Here is a 19899-nt window from a genome sequence, read left to right as displayed (position 1 = left end):
TAGCTCTCTCTTTCTCTGGTTTTTGTTTTTGTTTTGTTTTGTTTTTGTTTGTGTGTTTGTTTTTTATCAATTTTAAGATTTGGGAAGGGAAAGTAGGAATTGAGTTGAATAAGCATTTTTGATTGTTGCTATACTTACCTACTTGCTTAAAGATACTTTAAATAATATTTAAATCTGAGGAGTTGCCTTTCAATTACTATATCCTTTACCTAATGATACTTATTATTAACAAATAGAACTGGGTCATTTTCCTCCCTCAATTACACCAAAATGTGAAGTTGCTTTCCCCAGACTGTATATATCACTATTAGAGCTTTGGCTTACCATGGTTTTGTCCAGCAACAGATCTAGCATTGTGTTTTTTTTTTTTCTTTGATCTCATAAGTCAATCCTTGTGACCCTTTTAATGCTCTTCTCTGAATTTCTTCTAATGGTTCCTTTTCCTCCCTTGCTTAAACAAATTGCTAATATTTAACAATTTCTAAATTTTGTTTTCAAAAGTGGAAATTGCACTTTTTAATATTTGTGCTGGTTTGAATTCACATCAAGTTTTGCAAAGCACAGACCAAAACACACATACGCTATTGCCAGTTGGGAGCAACCAGGACCAAAAAAGGGGGGAACTACTGTTTATTTTTCTTCCTTGAAAATCATGTGATATTGATGTGATTCCAAGCAAATAGTATGAACAATATTCTGAATCTAGCTACTGAGTTCTGTATTCTATTCCGGATTTGTTAAGTTTCTGAGTAAAGGAGTATTTATTTTATCATCTAGAAAAATGCTTTAAATTAGGTTTCATGCTCAAAAAGACAGAAATAATTGGCTCAGTTCTTTACAAAGAGTTAAATTTTGAGATTATGGTAAGCATATGATGCATACTGCCATATTATGCCACTAGCTTTTTTTTTGTTATTGGCAAAAGTGAAATTAGATTCAGTAATGCATACAGTGTGATGCCTTCGGCTTACACAAACTTAGTAAAGTCTAAAAATCTATCAGAAGGAGCTGTTGGCAAGGCCGTGCTCATCTAAGTGTGCATATTTACTTTTCTACTTCTTATATAATGGATCCTTTAAATAAAAGTCACTATGTAGTTCATCTTATTAAGGACATCAAATAAGTCATTGTCTGAACGGGAAATCAAATTCAAGATTTGTTACTTTAAAGTGATTTTATTCTGTCTTACAAATACATGTTATTTCAAAAGGAGATATTAATAAATCCTTGAAAGCCAACATTTTCTATGCTGTGATCATTCCATAGACATTGAGAAAAAAAAGAGAAAATATTTATAAAGCATTTAGTGATGAGTAATTCACAAGGAAATAATTATAAATACAAGTCAAACAAATTGGCAATTGTTTGCATTTCAAATTAGAAATCACATGGAATGCAGCATTGCTCTGATTTGCTTTATGAGCATTTTAGGGAAAGCACTTCCTACCTACAATGGGGAGACTCACATGGAGGTCTAGCTGATAGAGCATTAGTGTGAGAGTCTGGATTTCATAAAGTCTCTCCTGGCTCTATCAGACCTTGCTGTGTGGCCTGGTGGAATTTACTCTGGATTTTCTGTTTCAGTTTCCTCATCAGTGCAGCTGGGAATAAAAAGAAAGAAAAAAATGTTAAAGATATTAATGGTCAAGCTCACTAAACATTTATTAGGACCAAGCCATGTTTTTCTCTAAATGTACTCATGTCTGCTCACCTTCTCAATTCTATATAGTTTTGAGACAATCATGAGGACCTTGCATGTCTAAGAGAAGAGAAAATGCAGTTGAAGACATGACAGGACTGACCCAGGGCCACTGTATCAGAACAACTGGATAATGCCTCATTTATAGCAGTGCTCAACAAATATTACTTAATGTGATCCTATGATGTTCAACCCAGATTTGCCACAGACGGACTTTCCTTGCTTATTAACTCCTTAATTGACACTGTCAGCAACATCTGCTTGTTTTCCCCTATATGTAGCATCAGATAGCAAAAAGGTAGAGCTCTTAGGTCTCTTCTAAATAGGCATGCTTAAAAACCACAAAATATTCAGACTTAATGCTTAATTGCATTCTCAGCTAATGCAATGAAGAAGAGTAAGTGGCTAGGGAAGGAGACAGGTTAGACTATGTGGAGAGAGTCATGGCAGCCCCAAATTTGGTATTTGCCCACACACAGGCAAACCAGCATTAAAATATGTTACATGAAAATGCATGCATGACTAATGTAATTTGTGATCATTCTTTTTTCTTTTTTCTAGGTAGTCTTGCTCTGTCACCCAGGCTGGAGTACAGTGGTGTGATCATAGCTCACTGCAGCCTCAGCCTACAGGCTAAAGTGATTCTCCCACCTCACCCCATCGAGTACATAGAACCACAGGGCCACACTAACATGACTGGATAATTTCTTTTTTTCTTTTTCTTTCTTTCTTTTTTTTTTTTTTTTAAGAGATGGGGTCATCCTATGTTGCCCAGGCTGGTCTCAAACTCCTGGGTTCAAGAAATCCTCTTGTCTCACCTCAGCCTCCCAAAGTGCTGGGATTACAGGCGTGTGCTACCGCACCCAGACTGTGCTCTTTCTTTCCTTAGATTGACCCATGCATGTTTCAGTTAATCTATGCACCGACAGTAAGAAAAAATAGTGACTTTTATGTAGGGGGGATTATATTATCAGATTTGCTTGGGGATGCCAAACTTACATTCTTTGTCCCCATTCCTGTTAGCCATGTCCTAGTTTCTTTTTCATTCTTTCTTTTTTTTCTTTTTCTTTTGAGACAGAGTCATTTCATAGATGACTGTGCCAAAGACAAAAATTTAACAAATATAACTAAAGAAGATAGGTTTGCATACCATTGTAAAAGCAATGATTTCCATTTAGTTCAAATTAATATTTTTCATTAATTTTGCTCAGGTTTCAGACCAAATTTTCTTATGTACATACAAAAGTGGAAACGATGTATTGGCTCTATTAACAGAAGAACTTTGTAAATGGTGAAATGATGGTAGTTTTGTATTCTTTTGATTAGATCCTCAGAGAAACAAAAAACAAACAAAAAAAGACTTAGCTTAGGCATTGCATCCTCTGGAAAGCCATCTTTGACTGCCTTTGGGACAAGCATTTTTAGAATGCCTTAAATATAGTACATTGGTAATGAATTCAACAAGCACTACAGTAGGAAAACATTATGTGTGTGTATATATATATATATATATATATATGAAGAAAGATCCTTCAAAAGGACAAGTTAATTCCCATAATCAGTATTTTCATCCAATTTATAAAATCAAAGGGAAGTTTAGAGTAGTTCGCTTTGCTAAAATGAATCAAAATTAAAAATTAAAATTAAAAGTTAAAATTAAAAATAAAATTGTTCTGTAATTATAACATAAATATAAATATTGGTAAAGGAAATTATCATTTAAAAAATACTCTTACTAAATTAAGAAACATTTGGAACAGAAATACACTTGAATTGGCTACGGTGCATACATAATTTATAATTTTGTTTCCAAACTATGAAAATCTCCAATTGAAATAGAAGTATCTGTAGTCAGAATTTATAATTTTAAAAAATTTCTACACCTCAGGACTAACTAAAATACAGAATTTTTTGGATGAAGCAGATGACTAATGATAATTTTATATAAAAAATAGCAATACATATTTTTTCATTGTCCATCAACAAATAGATTTTAAAAATGTTTGAGCCTTTGAAAAGCTGCTTTATAAGCAAACCTAAATATTCTAAAATAGTATTAAAACTTTTATAATTTTATATTACTCTTAGTAATCATTTGGAAGGCCTCCCCAAAGTATTTTTTTAAATGAGGCCCCAGAAATTGTCATTTTGAATGATCAGTTTTGTAATATAGGATAATGAAAAACAAGCCTTGCAAACAAAAAAGAATTAAAATTTATACTTGTAATGACAAAGGGAAAACTGAGAAATTTAAACAATGAATGCTCAAATAGTGTTCAATATTTACCTTTTAAATTCTAAAATTGTCCTGTAAAAGATCTTGAAAATTTAATCATGACAACTTTGTTTTCCTGAAAAGTGGCATCTTATAAAAATAGTTATGCATTGGCAAAAGTGAATGCAAATGAAGCAAAAAGTCAGTACCTGTGAAAATATTTAGGTGGAATCACATTCATATTTTTACTATTTTTTGCTTGTTTAATTTTATATTTTTAATGTGGCTACTAAAAAATTTAAAATTAGATATGTGGCATTACAGTGTTATAAACTGATGCTGACATAGAACCAGTTTAGTGGTTATGTGTTACTTGATTTTTAAAATTGATACTACTTTAATACTACATCCTGCCTGCCAACCCCACAATTCACTACTCACTCTTTGTCCTGCTTTTACGTGCATATTTTTATACTTAAGAAAATTAGAAGTCAGAATATCCACTCTTTAGCAGAATTTGCTACTAAATTCTACTTACCAAGTACTTCATTACCTGTTAACTGATAATTTCCTCATTTAAAATATTATGGTCCATAAAGAAGAGTCAATTAAAGGTATTAATATGTTCAAGTTAACTAACCATGAAAAGAAACTTGGAAGAACTTTGCAGGTACTTTTATGAAAAACTTAAAAAAATGAAAGCCTTTATGAAGATGTTAGCACGACTTTGTAAATCTATTTAAAAACATTAATTTGTATACTAAAATGGGTAAATTTTAGGGCACATAAATTATACCCTAATAAAGTTGTTTCAAAAAAATTTAAAATAAAAACACTGAGAAACAGAGTTTTTTGTTTTAGGGACCAAAACCAGTAACACAATATTAGACACAGACACGAACAAACAAACAAACAAACAAAAAAATTAGCCAGGCATGGTGGCTCACACCTTTAATCCCAGCAGTTTGGGAGGCTGAGACAGGGAGATCACTTGAGGCCAGGAGTTGGAGACTAGTCTGGGCAACATAATAAGACCTTGTCTGTACAAAAATAATAAAACAACTTAGCCAGGCGTGGTGGTGCATGCTTATAGTCCCAGCTGCTTAGAGGCTGAAGAGCAAGGATTGCTTGAGCCCAAGAGTTTGAGGCTGCAATGAGCCATGATTGTGTGATTGCACTCCAGCCTGAGTGACAGAGAGAGACTAAAATAAAAGTTTAAAAAAGAAAATGGACTAAGGTTCATGAAAATATACCAGAAATAATTGTTCTATTTTTATTTCTTCATAATATTCAATAAATAAAATATTTTGTTTCAATGGTTATGAATATATATTATATTTAAAAATTTTCCTTTTGAAAATATTTTTTGAATAAGCTAACATTAGTTTATACATAGACCTTTTGTGATCAATAAATAAACATTTCAAAATATCATATAAACTTTAATGCTTTTAGCACCCCCTTTTTCTATTAAAAGTGTTCTGCTTTGGATGATACATTACAGACAGTCCCATATGTATGACGGTTTGATGCATAATTTTTCGACTTTATGATTTCTATGACTTCACACATTCATTTCTACTGAACATGCATCACTTTTGTGATACACATACTTTAAGTACCATATAATCATTCAATTTTTCACCTTCAGCTCAGTATTTTTAAAATTACATGAGATATTCAACACTTTATTATAAAATAGGCTTTGTGTTAGATAATTTTGTTTAACTGCAAGCTAATGTAAGTGTTCTGAGCAGGTTTGAGGTAGACTAGGTTAAGCTGTGATACATTAGGTGGTACATTAGGTGTTATTAAGTGCATTTTGACTTACCATATTTTCAACTCACAATGGGTCTATTGGTGCATAACCCCATCGTAAGTCAAGGAGCATCTGTACATGCTCACACTATTTGAGTGACACCTGCTGAGCACTGTTCTCAGATTTTAACAAATGGTAACTCTTTCATCCCTCATTTCAACTTTATGAGGCAGGTTATGATGGGAAAATTGGGGCCTGTAGAAGTGAAGCAATTTTCCCAAGTTGCACAGATAGCAAATGATGACCCCAGGATCTACATCCAGGCGGTTTGGCTCCAAAGCAGTAACCACCAAGCAAATGTCCTCTTGAGTTCTTTGCTTTAGGGGATATGTCTGTGGTCTATATTTCTATTCTGGGTATTTTTGTTTTCAGATCACCAGACCCTCTTCTTTCTTCTGGTGGGTAGGTTTAAACCCAGGGATTTGTTTTCAAATCATTTCTGCATTACTGTTTTGGTTTATTATGTTGCAGAAAGCCTCATAATCACAGCCACATTATTCTCCTCTCTCCTACCCCACCTTCATGTAAACATTTGAAGAAAGCTAAAAGCTGGTGAAATAAAGTGAATGTATCTATGAATAGCAACCTGAACTGTTACAGTTGCTACTGAGAACTTTGTTATACACATGTAATAATACAGTATGTGCAGCGCTGACTGACATAAACACTTCTACTTTAAAATGACATCTCTTTTCCTAACTTCATTATCCAAAATCTACCATAACGATGTGAAATCTCATAAAGGTAAGATGATACCTAAACAAGAAGCACTTTTAAATGTGAATGCAGTTGTTCTTGGATAGGAAAATATTACTTTGCCTTCCCGTACTAAAAAGATGGGAAAACAGAGTAGGATCTATACCTACTATTCCTGATCAAGGGCTAGAGTGTATTCAGGGATGTTTTTTTCAGAATTCTGTCTTTATCCCTCTTAATTCCACCAGCATAAATCCTCCCTGTTACCCTCCTGCCAAGCATAGTTCCATAGGTAATCATGGCCAGATCTATGCTTCATCCTTTTCCACAAAGGCCTATGGCTCTATTTTATACCATATTGGTGGTGCTCCGATAGTAATGTTTATTACTTTCCTTCTCTTCCTCTTTCTCCTATTCGAATTCTACTCCTCTCCAAAGATCTGGTTGCAAATCTACCTCTTCAACAGAACTGCAGTTGCTCCTTGACTTACAATAGGGCTATGTCCCAAAAAACCCATAATAAATTGAAAATAGCATAAGTTAAAAATGCATTTAATACAGCTAGTCTACCTAACATCATAGCCTACCCTATTTTAAATGTGCTCAGAACATGAGCATTAGCCTACAGTTGGCCAAAATAATATAACACAAAGCCTATTTTATAATAAAGTATTGAATATCTTATGAAATATATTGAATACTGTACCGAATTATGATTTCTACTAGATGTATATGGCTTTTGCACCATCATAAAGTTGAAAAATGGTGTGTCAAATCATCATAAATTAGGGATCATCTGCATTTCAATGCACATGATTTAATGTTAGGGATCACCTGTATTTCACTGCACATGATTCAATGTTAAGTTCTAATAAAACATATTGCCTATATCATATCACATAAACTGATTTTACATGTGTATATTGTATATATAGAGATGTACATATACATATATACATATATGTATATATACACACATATTTATGTATATACATATATGCACACATATTTATGTATATACATATATGCACACACATATATATATCATATATTTAATATATATATACAGAGAGAGAGAGAGAGGCAGAGAGTTTCTTTTTTCATTCTTTTTCCCTAGTAAACTGTAAACCTTTTGTGGAGAGGGATTGTGTCATGATTTGTCTTCCTCTCCAGCTATGCTCCTTATATGGTTGATAGATAGTTGTATACACTTAAAGGGTTTCTTTTTCGTTTGATGGGTTTTAAGGCATTTATTTATAAGAAAAAGGGCTGAGCACCAATGGAACAGAATAGAGAAACCAGAAATAAATCCATACAACTACAACAAACTCATTTTCAACAAATACGCCAAGAAACACATTGGGGAAGGACAGTCTCTTCAATGAATGATACTGGGAAAAGTGGATATCCATATGCAGAAGAATGAAACTAAGACCCCTATCTTTCCCATCTACATAAATCAAATCAAAATGGATTAAAAGACTTAATCTGAAATCATAAACTAGGAAACTATGAAAAGAAAACATTGGAGAAACTCTCTAGGACATTGGATTGGGAAAACATTTCTTAAGTAATACTTCACAAGCACAGGCAACCAAAGCAAAAATAGACAAATGGGATCACATCAAGTTAAAAATCTTATGCACAGCAATGGAAACAATCAACAAAAAGAGACAATCCATAGAATGGGAGAAAATGTTTGCAAACTATCCGTCTGACCAGGGATTAATAATCAGAATATATAAGGAGCTCAAACAACTCAATAGGAAAAAATTATAATAATCCTATTTAAATATGGGCAAAAGATTTGAAAAGAGAGTTTTCAGAAGAAGACATACAAATGGCAAAAAGATACATGAAAAAGTGCTCAACCTCATTGATCATCAGAGAAACGCAAATCAAAACAAGAAGATATCATCTCACTCAAGGTAAAATGGCTTTGGTCCAAAAGACAGACAATAATGAATACTGGCAAGGATGTGGAAAAATGGAACTCTCATACACTGTTGGTGGGAATCCAAATTACAACAGCCACCATAGACAACAGTACAGAAGGTTCTCAAAAAACTAAAAATAAAACTACCACATGATCCAGCAATCCCACTGCTAGATATATACCCCAAAAGAAAGGAAATTAGTGCATCAAAGAGATATCTGCACTCCCATGTTTATTGCAGCACTACTCAAAATAGCCAAGATTTAGAAACAACCTAAGTGTCCATCAACAGGCAAATGGATAAAGAAAATACAGGCCGGGCGCGGTGACTCACGCCTGTAATACCAGCACTTTGGGAGGCCAAGGCGGGTGGATCACAAGGTCAGGAGATCGAGACCATCCTGGCTAACACGATGAAGCCCCGTCTCCACTAAAAAAAAAAAAAAAAAAAATTAGCCGGGCGTAGTGGCGTGTGCCTGTAATCCCACCTACCCACCTACTTGGGAGACTGAGGCAGGAGAATGGCGTGAACCTGGGAGGCAGAGCTTGCAGTGAGCCGAGATTGTGCCACTGTACTCCAGCCTGGACGACAGAGTGAGACTCCTTCTCAAAAAAAAAAAAAAAAAAAAAAAAAAAAAAAAAAAAAATACAGTACATATACACGATAGAGTACTATTCAGCCAAAAAAAAAAAAAAAAAAAAAAGGAATGAGATTCTGTTATTTGTAACAACATGGATAAAAGTAGAAGACATGATAAGTGAAATAAGCCACGCACAGAAAACAAACTTCGCATGTTCTTAACTTGTAGGAGCTAGAAATTAAAACAATTGAACTCTTGGACATAGAGAGTAGAATTATGGTTAGCCGAGGCTGGGAAAGATAGTCGGAGACGGAGGGTGAGAAGGAGAATGGGTACAGTCAATGGGTACAAAAAAAAACCACTTAGAATAAATAAGATCTAATATTTGATAGCAAAACAGGGAGACTACAATCAACAATAACTTACTGTACATATAAAAATAACTAAAAGAGTATAACTGGAATATTTGTAACACAGAAAATGATAAACGCTCGAGGTGATAAATACCCCATTTATCCTGATGTAATTGTTATGCATTGCATGCCTGTATGAAAATATCTCATATACCCCAGAAATATATACATCTACTATATACCCATAAAAATTACAATTTTTTTTTTTTTTTTGAGACGGAGTCTCACTCTGTCGCCCAGGCTGTAGTGCAGTGGCGCGATCTCCGCTTACTGCTAGCTCCTCCTCCCGGGTTCACGCCATTCTCCTGCCTCAGTCTCTGAGTAGCTGAGACTACAGGCGCCCGCCACCACACCCGGCTAATTTTTTGTAAAAAATTAAAAAAAAAATTAAAGATAAAATGGGTTCGGCAGTATGATACTCTTTATCCCTAATTATTTGCAATGTACAATATAGAATATGTTCTTCCCATATTCCAAGTTGTACTTTAAGTCGTAGTAAAAGCACTATTCCATGAGTCCTAAATTCCACCAGGCCTAACTTCTATCCATATGTGCTGCAATTACCGTGGTACTTAGCCATTAACACTCCTGTTCCTTGAGGATATAACAGTCATTGTCCAATATGTTGATTTAAAAGGCAACAACCTGGATCAGATTTCACTATGGCACATCAGAATACCAGACACATGGCGACATCATACAAAATTCAACCCTACTCATTAGCCAATAGGCACTTAAATTTCCTTTAACTTGAGATCATATTTATGGCAGTTTTGAAGGGTTCAATGAATGCATGTGACCATTAGCAAAGAGGAAAGCACATGAAACAGAAACAAAAAAATTTAGCAAATGTGTGGGTAGTACAAGGCTGCAGAATTACGGCCTTCATTTTCTTCTTCTGTTTGTTTTCCTCCTTTTTTTTCTCCTCTCTTCTTCCTCCTTTCTAAAAATCAAGCTTAGGAAAAACTTTTAACAATATATAACATCGTCTTTCTACTCTCTATTAACAAATGCCTTTGAAAAACAATATATATATTCTGCTCAAAGATTGGGTTTAAATAAAAATGGTAGCAATATGTTTGTGCATTACTTTGAATGAAACCTGAATATATCAGTTTAAAATATAACAAAAATCATTATCACTCAATATTTTTATTTTATTATAAAATAATAAAATGTAATGATCAAATATCAGCATCATATGTTTACCGAAAGGGAAATAGCATTCTTTTTTTCTCAGTCAACAATCTCATTTCCAGTAGTGAAACTTGCCCACACTGGAGATACAGATATGATCTTTTGAACATTTCTATTCACATTTTACATCAAAAAATATATTGAAAGATCTGCAGTTTTATTTAAAAACCAAAAAGATATAATTAAAATACATTATATATTATTTTATTGCAACATTTTTAAAATTTATCTCATTATTTATTAAATAAGTACATATATACATATATTAAATAATTGTGTGTGTATATATATATATATACACATACATATATCTTCACTATGCTCATCATTTTACATAAGTGAAACCATGACCCAATAAATGATATGTTATGTTACTGAAGTGAAGCAAATATTTGAATTAACTTGCTTGGTTTAGGTTTCTGCTCTTTTGCTTTCATTAGTGTTTCATTTTATGTTATAATCATTGTACCAGAGGAATTTTTTTAAGAGTTTAAAGATGGAAGGAGAGAAGTATCTTCTTTTTGCAGTAAGTTTATACAGTGATTCCATCACCTCTACAGTAATTCATCAAATATGTTCATTTTCAGGTAAAAGCAAATTATTTGAATATAAAAATCATGGTACGGAGGTTTAATTTCTTGCATTCATTAATTGTGCATTATTTTTAAGGCAAGTAATAGTGTTTTGTCAATTATTTGGTGGGAAACATGCATTTGTAATATATTTATAAATGTCTTCATGATAATATTTGCAACATAATCATTCTTCGCTTTCTATTTCTAAAACAAACATCACTTGAGTTCCTTCTGGATTAGATATCATAAATACCTCACAGCCTTCTCTGAACAGTGTATGAACTCTCCAAAAGAGGCAGAGTTTTATTTGGTGTACTTAGAATGAGTAGGGGGTGAAAGAACTTACTTTGAGTTATTCCATGTGGCACAGATGATTTACACAGTTGAGTAATCTTTAGAACCATGAGTGGAAAGGTAACTTGGCTTTGGATTATAGAAGAAATCCGTTGCCAAACTAAATTCTTGTTACTTCATTGGTAATTAAATTAATTTCCACTTTTTAGCGGACGTGTAAGTGTACTAACTATAATGCTAAACAGATTCAGCACACAAGTGTAGAATGGGAAAGGGAGATCAGAAAAAAGGGTGTATGAGAGTCTTTGTGGTAACATACCCTTGAGAAACTCCAAGTGAGGGACATGTTAATTGACTTCTACCATGATCGGTCCAGAAACACAGCTCATCAGCAGAAGGCTTGTCATCAAGACATATGCTTAGCAAAAGGCAGGAGGAGAACCTGAGGTTTACCTGAAATCAAGAAAAGGAAATGGTAATCAATACTCACAGTGATGGACACATTACAGCACTCATTGCTCTGGTATGACCCCTCATCTTCGCTGGTTCCTTCACTGACACAGCACAAAGGCTGAGTATTCAGCTACCCAAAGGTGAGGTCATCTAGATTGAGTGTTCCCCAACACCAGTACTTATACCACTTTAGCCTAACTTCAAAACAGTTGTTTCGGGGGAAGGAAGATTAGGTACATTAAACGAAGATTTAATGTGCCCTACTATGAATATTTATTAGGATATACTTATGACCAAAAGAGATATAAAATATGTCCTTATGAATGTACATTTCTTTAATATTTAAAGAAACCATAAAAAAATAGAGAGCCCAGGCTGGGTGCGGTGGCTCACACCTGTAATCACAGCACTTTGGCAGGATTGCTTGAGCCCAGGGGTTTCAGACCAGCCTGGGCAACATGGCAAAACCCCGTCTTTACAACAATTTAAAAAAAGAAGAAGAAGAAAAATTAGCCAACCATGGTGGCACATGCCTGTAATCCCAGCTACTCAGGAGGCTGAGATGGGAGGATCGCTTGAGCCCAGGAAGGGGAGGCTGCAGTGAGATGAGGTCACGCCACTGCACTCCAGCCTGGGCAACAGAGCAAGACACTGTCTCACAAAAAAAAAAAAAAAAAAAAAAAAAAAAAGAAGAAGAAGAAGAAGGAGAGCCCGTGATTAGGACTTAGGTTCAGATTTTCAGTTTCTATCTAATGACTAGCCTTCAACATTGAGGAAGGTCATTTGCAGACCCTAGATTGTGTTCCTGAATAGCAGTGGGTTTGGTGGGACAGTTTATTTTGATGTAATCAGAATTGCAACAAATCAACTGAGAAAATTTTAATACCACAAGTAGTGTTTAATCATAATTTAAGAGACTGTACTTGAAATATACTTTACTCCAGATACAGTAGACAGTGATGGTGTAAGCCCTATTACATGTCACCTGACTCAAGGCTATATGAAAGAAAACAATGTTTACAATCTTCTCAGCATAGCTCAAAGAATTCTATCCTCAGTATTAAATAATTAGGATTCCAACTAGATGACCAGCTCATTTTTGAACTATAAAATAAATTGCCTATTCAGGTAATTTAGAAAAAATCTTTTGTAATATTCAGGATAATTTTAACCCATCTCTCTCCACACCATTCCCTACTCAATGATGCTTTTAATACCTTCTAACGCGGTCCTTTCAAGAAATTTGTTTTTTTTTTTAATTTTTATTAATTTATTTACATTTATTTATTTATTTTTTGAGATGGAATCTCTCTCTGTAGCCTAGACTGGAGTGCAGTGGCATGATCTCGGCTCACTTCAACCTCCACCTCCCTGGTTCAAGCCATTCTCCTGCCTCAGCCTCCCAAGTAGCTGGGACTACAGGCACCAGCCACCACACCTGGCTAACTTTTGTATTTTTAGTAGAGATGTGGTTTCACCATGTTAGCCAGGATGGTCTCAATCTCCTGACCTCGTGATCCACCTGCCTCAGCCTCTCAAAGTGCTGGGATTACAGGCGTGAGCCACCATGCCCAGCGAAGATTTCTGTTTTTAAAAGAAAATATCATCATCTTTCTAAATATTTACAAAACATGTAAGAGGAAAAATAATTTTCTTCATAGATTGACTGCTCTTTGTTTTCATTTTACTTTTAATGTGTTCTTTTTCTATGTATCCAACTACATAATAAATGTTCATCACAGTTCTCAGGATACAGAAACAAAACAACAACAAAAAACCCTATACATCATCTATTTAATCACCTATCCACCTCTAACAATGTATATGTCCTTTGGTCCATTAGTATTACCAACATTTCTAGTAAGGATAATTTCATTCATTTCTTCCCAATGTTGTCCATTATGCTCTAGATATCTCTGATTCTTATCACAGCTGTTGTAGATTCTGAGTATGTACTCCAACAAGCACTAAGCTATGTATTTTTAGTGCATTTTTCTAATCCTGATATCAAATCTATAGAGATCTTCCTCATATTATTAAAATGAAAATAGAGGTGAAGAAGAGGAAAATAAACTTATTCAAACTCACAGAGTAGCTTTATAAGCCAGAGTTCCATGTTAGATCTGTCTGACATCCATGCCTATATTATTTTTCTAGTTTATCCCTCCAAGGATTCTACAGTGTGGTTCTCTTTCTTCTTGATCATGCAGAGTAACTCTAACTCTTTTTTTTTTTTTTTGCCAAGTCTGTTATTCAAGGCACCATGTCCTTCTCAAGACTTTTCTAAAGGTAAGCCTTCTCAATTCCCACAACTGTTCCTTACGTGCTGTGCTATAGGGCACACTGTCTTTAACTGTCACTATTCCTTGCAAATGGGTCCATGTGGAGCCCATAGGGCTGACTGCACCCTTCAAGTGTTGTGTGTAAAGCATCAGGCAGAGTGGCACCATTATCTCCCTTATTCTTGCACAACACTTCTATTAATGCAGCCTGGGGGCCCATCAGCCTTTTTTGGCAGCCACATTACTGTTAACTCCCACTGAGTTGATTGTCAACTAAATGCCTAAGACACTTTCACACAGGCTGTTGCTAAGTCATATCCCCCCCCCAGTTCTTTGTGTATTTTGGTTTTGAATTCAGGTGTAGGATCTTACATTATTCCCATCACATGTATTTATATTAGAGCTAGCCTGGTCTTCCTGTGGTTTATCATTTCTCAGTACATTTTAGTATCTGTAGTTGGGGGGCTGAAGGCAGCAGGGATTGTGATTCTATCATTTTATATATCCACTCTCCCTCTAATTTGAAGCTTTCTATTTTTTTCAAAATCTAGCCACATAACTTTCCATGTATATTTCATTTATTGGTAAATCTCTTCCCTGAGTAAGACTTGAAGCAGACCACCGGAAACCTCTGTGCAGGATGAAGAAGAAACTAGCCTCAAGGATTATGGAGCTCTGAGGCCGCAGCCCAAGCTGTGCCTCTCAGTATACTGCACTTAGGAAATCCTCAACAACTATGTGAATCTTGTTGTTTCGTACAGAGGATTAGAATAATTATGGAGACTTTAAGAGTTGATGCTCAGGTAAGCAAAAATTTATGAGTAGCTTAAAGCAATCAAACTGTTGCTAGGCTGTTCACTCAGACCAAATTGTCCACATATATTAAATCTTAAGGAAAATAAAAAGCTATGAAACCATGAGAGCATACGCAGGGATATACACTGTATAATAATTTTGTCACCAAAAGAATCACTACCTGCTTAAAATTATGTAAATATTATGTCTGGAAGCACTACAAAGTTTTTATATGAGGTCAGAGACGAAAAACATATTTGAAGAGAAACAACACTTTCTGCCTCTCTTTATCCTTTGGTCTCACTGTCTTCTTTTTCTCAAATCTTAGACAAATACTAAGTGACCTAAAAAAAAAAGGAAGAAAGGCAAGAATGTTCCATGCCAGATAGTTTTTATCTTTTTCCTCTAACAGCATCCAAGAAACTAAAAAGGGAAAAGTGGAGAGAGGAGGCAGATAATCAGAGTTGATTGTGAATCTGGGAAAAGTCTCAACTATGCATTGAGATTCACAAAAATGAAAGATGAAAGATCACAAGAGAGGAAATGAATAACCATTTTGCCCACTGCCAGTGTTCTGCTCCCCATTCTTCCAGCTGCGGCCGATGCTTCAGCTTCACCCTTCAGACTTGAGTTAGAGGCGCATGCAAACATCTCAGCTGCGGCACTTTCTGGTACTGTAGTTTGCCTTTCTTTAGAATGCCCTAAAGATAGCATTCTTAGTAAACATACTGTTAGGCTGAGGAAATTTCATCGGGGGGATATAAGCATCCTCTCTGGTAGGAAAGGCTCTTCCACCTGCAGGGTAGAAACTACTGGAAAAATAAAAAAGTTTTTTTGTTCTTGTTGTTGTCTTTTTTGGTGGCATCAGCAGCCAAAGTGCCTGATTCAGCTCTTGAAATGCTTTTTTTTTCATCTCTGCAGAGGACAGGGTGAAGTTGTCCGGTGCCTACCATCTTCACAGTGTATCCTCTGTGCCCAGCACAGTGCACAGCACATGCAAGGTACTCAATGAATATTTTTGACTGAATTTGTTGACCATAGATGAACTGTGTCTGAGCCATCTAGGACAAATAATCCTTTTGGTTTAAATAAGTGTGAGCAAACACTCAACGTGCAAACATTTGGGTCTTACTGGGCAGTGGACACTGCCAGGTAAGGAATTTTGTCTGCTCATGTAGTATTTTATTGTTGTTTTCACTGTGTTTTTCACGTATTTGATTGAATGGCTCAGGTCTTTCAATTGTGATAGAACATGCCATATCTGAGTGTACAGCAGTTCAACATTCCCTTGAACTCCCATGGTTTCTCATTCAGTTAATTTGGTATGGGACCTGAACATTTCTATTTTTAACAAGCTCTCAGGTGCTTCTAATACTGCTGGTCCAGAAACCACATTTTGAAAACTGATGCACTAATCCAACTCCCTTAAACGATAAATGACAAAACTAGATTGGAACCTAGAGAGAAATGGGTTGCAATGTAGGCATTCTATTTGCTAGAGCAATACCCATAGCCTCCTTCAAGCCAAGGCTTATTTCTGTTCTTTCATGAAGCTTCTCCAAGCAAAGGCAGCATGAGGAAGAACAAAGGAAGAGAACTTAGTAAAGCAAAGGCAGCACCAGTAAATGAGGATAGATCTGATGTAAAATTTGTGGATTAAATAAAAAGTTTTTACTTGTTTTAAAGATCTCCAGGGGGAAGTGAGAGGTTCTATAATCTCCCTTGCTAACTTCTTCCACATCTAAAAACATTATTCAGAACATTCCTGCTACAAACTTAAGCCCATTTTCCATTGCTAATGAGGCATTCTATATTATACTACTAAGGAGCTGATGTTGGAAAATAAATGTGTCTATGAAGTAACCACATTTTAAAAAATAAAATTGAAATAAAAATAATTAAATGCAGCCAGCTGCTTTAAGCAACCATTTCATCACATGGCAAGAAAAGTACTCAAAAGCTATCCAAAATCTGTTCTCCTCTGTTACTTCTTGCCTTATTGCCTCACCACAATGAGCCATATCAGTCTATTGAATCCATTGTCTCAGTGCATTTTCTTGTCCTATGACCAGTCCAGAGCCCTTTCAATGAATGGAACTGTCTTCATTTCTTTCTCTGTACTTACCTGGTTTTATGCAGTTAATCAAATTGTTTTTAAAAATTAAAACAAATACAGCCTATACTGAGCCACAAACAAAGGTAAAGTTTTGTTCTCAATAGTCTTGTTAAGATTCAATGTCAGAAAGGGGAATAAGTAAGTCATGTATTTATGGAATGAAGAGCTGTACTATTTCTTAAGAATTAAATATATCACTATTTTTTTCTTCAACCTTTGAAATCATTAGTACATGATCCACACTACTCACAGATATTCATCCTTAGAAAGAGGAGGTGGAGGGGGGCAAAAGGAACACATGCATCTTTCTGTTTATGAGAAGAAAGCTTGACTGTGCAAATCCAGACAACCAGCAGTACACTGCATCATGTATACTAGGGGATTAACCCATTAGAGAAGTCACAGAATTATAAATTAGAGAGGCTCATGACTTATTGCACCAAATGCCCCGATTTTGTGTGTGTGTTTCTTGTTTAACTTCTCTTTTCTCTGTTTTTTGGTCAAATGATTCTAACTAGTTAATAGTTGTTTTTATACTGTATGAAGTGTGTTAAGCCAGATATAAGTTAAAAAAAAAAAAAAGCATCATCCTACACCCCAAAGCAGCAGTCTGCTCACATGGTAAAGCAAGAATATATCCAGGTGTACTGAATTTGTTCCCCATAAATTTTAGTATGTAAGAAAACTCATGCTAGAATAAATAATAAAGAAAAGGTTTTAGTAAAATGCTCATACTCACACATGTTTATAGTTGAAAAACCAACCAATGCTAAGGCAAAATATATTTTCTCACTACAAAGCACTTTACCTAGTCTGGGAATTTTTCTGGAAGTTGTTAAAAAACTGAACTTTGCTATGTGTCAATATTATTATTCTCCACATGCCTCATTATATGTGCTAGATATATACCTAAGAAGATAAATTAGAATAGTAACAATTTTGGTAATACAAATGTAATTCATATATTCTGAGCCAATATTTTTCAAACTATTTCTAAACAGAATTTGAAAAAAAAATGCAACATTACCCAGGACAAAAACACACACATATACAGCTAAAACAAAATTCCACACAATAATTTAACTGTATGATATCAGACACATTCTGACATTTTCTATTCTATTCTGTTTTGTCACTTAAAAAGTGTTGGTTGAATTCTATTAAATTAATTTCAGCATTCACTAAATTTCACAAAAATGTTATCATTTGAAAAACACTGCATTAAGAGAACTTGCAGTTTTTAAGAAACTCTATAGTCATTATCAAATAGTCCTTTAGTATGTTACTTGCCATCTGATTTGTTTCTGTGCCAATTTAAGGTTTTGACATAATGGATCTTTTGAAGCTACGCTTACCTCTATTTGAGTAATGACAATTTGAAGACGACTATACAATATATGTTATACATTTGAACAGTATAATAGTATATAATGTGAAGATTGCTTAAGATGTAATTTTTAATGAATGCTTTGCAGTTGCTATCTCAATTTGATGAGCAAAGTGTGTAGCCTATGGGTGTCCCCAGTCCTGCTACCTTTGTGTTTCAGTCTCCTTAGGCTGATCCATACTTGACTTTCTATACATTAGATCATTTTTAGAAGAACATCTTAAAAAGCATCTCTAGCAATATTTAATTCATATGATTAAAAATTCAAAGGAAGCCCTTGTACTGGCTGTTAAACTATGTTCACAAGCTATTATTCAGAGTTCAAACCCCAGCAAATTGAAGGTTAGGTTAAAACAGGATCACTCCGTGGAACTGCACTAAACCATGACAGCTAGAGCAGTGGGTGAACTGTTTCATGCACGCTGAGTTGCAGAAGATAAACTAAAGATGAGCAAAGGTATCTCACTGGAAATCTTGCTATCTAATTTGATTTTTCTAACCTATTTTCTACAGTATGGTTTAAAAAGGAAAGCATATGAAGCTAACTCTCGGTTTTGTTTACTACATACACGGATTTTTTTAAAGAGACAAGAAAACCCACAGAGAGTGTTACATTGACTCTTGGAAATTGAGACATGGATTTCTCTTTTCAGATGTTAGCTTTCTCAAATAAATCTGAAGTTTCAGAGGCAAATATTTTTGCCTCTCCAAATTGTAATGTGCTAACATGCCCATGTGGGGAAACATCAATAAGCCCTTAATAATAATCGATACCCCTACACTTCTGTGGGCATAGTAGTAGTAAGAAGTCAAGTCGCATCAGTTCCCTAATTTCTAAAAATAAAATAACCTAACTCATAAGATAGAATGCATGAGAATGGAGAGTTGCTCATCTTGGCTCAGTCACTTTCTTTTATTATTATTATTATTATTATTATTACAATACTTCAAGTTTTAAGGTACATGTGCACAACGTGCAGGTTGGGAGAAAATTTTTGCAATCTACTCATCTGGCTCGGTCACTTTCTAGTGGTATGCCTTTAGGAAAGCCCTTTAAACTCTTTGGATCTCACTTTCTCACCTCTAACATGAGAGAAATGGCAAGGCAACCTCTTCTGTGGATAATCGCTCTCTTTCCATGAGATTTTATGCTTCTAACTTTGTGCATAAAGTAGTTGTGGGGCTATATCTTCTTGCTATGCTTGTTAGGCTGACAGAAGACTGGGGAAAAAAGAAGTGAAGAAACAAAATGTATTTTTCTTAAGTGAACTTGAAATTCCCCCTCCTGAAAAATTACTTAATTGCATCGAAAAAGGAAAATGAGACTTCTCTGGGAAAGAAGAAAGGAAATGACACAAGTTGGTAATCTGGACTTGAAGTATATAACATAAAATTAGTTGATAGAAGTGTAAGCAGATGCATCTTCCTCCTAATCCAGCTG

At 34.8% G+C, this 19899-nt stretch overlaps 1 protein-coding gene across 1 annotated transcript in view; it reads right to left on the bottom strand.

Moving 5' to 3' along the window:
• Window positions 1–1166: 1166 nt before the first annotated feature.
• LOC109025816 (uncharacterized) overlaps window positions 1167–19899 on the bottom strand; it is a 514558-nt gene continuing 495825 nt past the window's right edge. The window contains exons 3-4 of the transcript XR_010129569.1: window positions 11745–11878; window positions 1167–1601 (exon numbers count right to left, since the gene is read on the bottom strand). The gene's annotated coding sequence lies outside the window, so the exon portion shown is untranslated. The remainder of the gene's footprint in view (window positions 1602–11744; window positions 11879–19899) is intronic.

This window comes from Gorilla gorilla, chromosome 11, assembly GCF_029281585.2.
Source record: "Gorilla gorilla gorilla isolate KB3781 chromosome 11, NHGRI_mGorGor1-v2.1_pri, whole genome shotgun sequence".
NCBI lineage: Eukaryota > Metazoa > Chordata > Mammalia > Primates > Hominidae > Gorilla > Gorilla gorilla.
This window is presented reverse-complemented; position numbering and strand designations above follow the sequence as displayed.